Source organism: Condylura cristata, unplaced genomic scaffold (assembly GCF_000260355.1).
Source record: "Condylura cristata isolate star-nosed mole 26May11 unplaced genomic scaffold, ConCri1.0 scaffold00010, whole genome shotgun sequence".
NCBI lineage: Eukaryota > Metazoa > Chordata > Mammalia > Eulipotyphla > Talpidae > Condylura > Condylura cristata.
In genome coordinates, this window is record NW_004567111.1 from 17,727,906 (window position 1) to 17,731,540 (window position 3,635).

Consider the following 3,635-nt stretch of genomic DNA (forward strand, 5'->3'; position numbering starts at 1 on the left):
AGGGCCTGGGCTGGGATGCGCTAAGGGTAGCGCCAGGAGAGGCTGAAAAATCAAAGCTCCGCAGTCTCAGTCCTGCCCTGCAGGGGCAGCTGGAGGGTTAGCAGCAAACAGCACCGCTGGCCTGGGCGTGACCCTTCCACAGTGAGCAGGAGGGTGCAGAGGTCCCCATGAGCTCTGCCTCCTGGAAGCTAAAACCCCTTGATGCCCCCAAGTCCCAGCGCTGGGCCTGCTCCTGCCCCGCTACCCCTTTACCTTGTTTACCCAAGAGGCTGGGCTCTGGGTTTCCCTGCGAAGCTCGAGGGCCAACGGGCCAACTGCCTGGGGAACGCCAGCGCAGGGAGTCTGGCAGGAGCAGGGCTGGGACTTGGGCCACTGCGACCCCGAGGTGACAGGGTCTGCAATTAGAGCCGTTTCCCATTTTGGGCAAGGGCCTGGGGCCCTTCTCCTTCCCCAGCACACACAGAAACTGCAGCCACTTAAATGGACATTCCCCAAGTCAAACCTTGCCTCTAAGTCCGGAGAAGTAAGACAGGCTCTATCTGGACTGTGCTGTGCGTGGGAAGGCTGGGAAGGCGAGGTGGCACCAGGTAGTGGCTGCTCAGCCCAGCCCTAACTTTCCCTGCGACTCTTTTGAAGGGGAAAGGTAGTGCCTAAGCAGGCAGCAGCTGTCAGGCGCCTCCAGAGCTGCTGTGTGTGTGTTTGAGGGGGCGGGGAAGGAGAGGTCAAAGGCAGCAGAGTTCACCTCCAGCAACCTCGGACAGCGCCTCTCTCCCAGCGCCTCTCTCCCAGCTCCTCACTCCAACCCACGGCGCTCTGCTCCCTGAGCTCAGGAGAAAGCCAGAGGAAATGTGAAAAAAGACCTGCCAAAGGAGGAGGAGAAAATTAATTAATGAGGAAAAGAAATGTGTCTCTGATCCGGATGATAGACTCCCTGTCCCTGGGGGCAGAAATTCCTTGGAAATCAATAGCTGTGCATTCATTATACCCCTCTTGATAAAATGCAAAGCTGTAAGATGAGGGGTGTGATGGAGGAGGAAGACCATGTTGGTCATTAAACGAGGAGGAGGGGGAACCTGCCCAGGAATCTATGCCAAGTCTCAGACCCCATGTGGGCATCATTACCACAGGCAGGGGCGAACCAGCTACTACAGTTGCCAAGCGGGCACCAGTGGCACACTAGTAGGCTGAGCCTGGCCACCCCTGCTTTCCCTGCCTGTGAGTAAGCGGGCAAAGGTTTGGTGAGGTCCAGAGAGCTGCCAGTGTGCTCCACTTTCTGGTCTCTGGCTGGGGCGCAGCCGAGATGCGTCTGCATAGCTCTCTCAGCCACGCTGCCCACAGCACCCTGGCAAATGTGCCCTCTGATTCTACCTGTCGCTCCTGCACCATGAACTCTTCACTCTCAGAGACTGCCACTCCTGGAGGGGAGGGGCCCAGGTTTTATACCACCTTTTCTCTCCAGTGTCTTGCCTTTGGGCCAGGGTGATGCTCGGCAGCATTTGAGGAAGGAGGACGAGGTAGAACTCAGTGAGCAGTAAAATAACCCGCCTCTGGTAAAGAACAGGCTAGATCACGGTTTCTGGACCCATTCTCCATCTCCTTTATGGAAAACGAGCAGACCCCTCTGGGGAATCTTCCTGCTCATCCCACGTGAACACCGGCTTGTTGGACTCTGGCTTTTCCTGAAACTCCTTGTCCTCCTAAGGAACAATGACAAGTATCTTGCTAGGCACCATTATGGGCAAAGATGTGCCCTAAATGGGCTTCTAATACATTGGTTGAAGGATGGGCTGGGAATTGCTGTTATCGTTCTAGTCCCAGCAAAATCTAGTCATCCTAAGCAAAGATATGATCTACCCCAAAGTGGACAGGAATTCGTCAACCAAAGGAAAGGTTGAGCTAGAAGGGGAGTTCGTGGAGGATCGCGAACTCCTGAACTCAAGGAGGTGGGTGCCTACTCCAAGAGGTCTTCAGGTGTCTTCACAGATGGGGAAGATATGCTGAGGTGAGCTCTGAGGTGACTTGCCTTGATCTCTAGGAAGTCACCTAGCCCCAAACTGGTACTAGCTTCCATATCTGTCTCATCTTTCCCCTTCCTATCCAGTTTCCAGAGGAGCAGGTAATAGTCAGGGGTTCCTCTGCAGGGCACATCTTCCCACTTGGGAGAATACAGGGAACCTCCTCCTTGGGTGTCAGGAAGGATTAGTGAAGCAGGGATGCATCCTGGGTGAGGACTACCAGAGGACTCACTTGCTCCACCCAGCAATGCCCCACACCCCACTGTGATGTCCTGCTCCCGTCCTTTCCCAGTAGAGATTAAGTAGCTTTTAGGACTCCCAGGGGGACCGCATAATGGATGGAATCATCACTCCTTCTTGCAACAGCAAGTGAATATCCTTCTTACTCCCCTCTCAGGCGGCTAGGGGCGGGGCGGTAGAGAAAAAATAAAAAGAAAAAACCATGGTGACGCCTGTGGTCTCTTCTTGGAATTTGAGTACTGAGTGGCTACTCAAAATACACAGGCAGACATTAATCCAAAGAAAAGGTAAAATTCATGCAAATACAAATTTAGTTTTATTAAAATGATATCTACTCTTTGGGTAGTACTCTTTGGACTTCCTTGGTGTCTGAGAGATAAGAAAGATTACTTATCTGATCTCTGTTTCCCACACACAGCAGTTGCTGCTCTCCAGCTCTCTGGTTGCAGATGTGATAACATCTGGGCTGTGATTATCACCCTGTGCAAGCCTCAGTCCCAGAGACTCAAGCACCTGAACTGTGTCTTCTCCCTGGAGGCTCTCAATCTGCCTGCCACATAAAGGCTATATAACAGGTCGGCTAATTGATTTATTGTTCTGTTTAGGTTTTGCTTTCACAAAACCAAAAAATGAATAGGTTAAGGCCAGACCAGAGCTTGGGGCCGATTCTTTCCAATTGGTTTGTATTACATTTTAAATAATTTTTAATAAGGTGGCTTGATGATGTCTCAATTGATCGATCAATTGATCTATCCACCCATCCATCTATCCATCCACTCAACCATAAGAGGTAAAGCAGCAAAACGATGACAAGGAAAAAGAAAGTTCTCTTTAAAATATCCCATTCCCTTTTCTTTGAAAAGATTTCTTTTCCTAGAGTTGGAGGTGGGGGTGGGGAGAGAGAGAGAATCCCAAGAACACCCTGTTAACTCCTTTTCCTTTTGATTACTAGAAGTCTCAGATCTCCCGGAGCTCGTTTGAAATGAGGGTTTGTACACGGTTAAAGGAGACAAACAATAAGAGAAACGCACAATTTCATTTCAACAGCAGTTCTCCAGTAGAAAGCACACGCTCCTTGTGGCTGTCACGGTCGGTGCCTGACACAGTTATATTCACAACAACAACAAAGTATGTGCAGGAAATTAAATTATATGGAAATCAATAGCGTCTGACTGCTTCAAACAAGCGTCTGTCACTACGATTATTCTCCAGAAAGCTATTTATAAGCCTTGAAAGAAACAGGTTCTTGCAGCAAAAGACGCATCGTCTGCATTTCTCTGTTGTTATTTACACTGTATACAGAGGAAGGCGCGGGCATAATTTAACATACAAATGGCCAGCTGTATACATTATATAACAGCTTGTCAGACATCCCAGAGA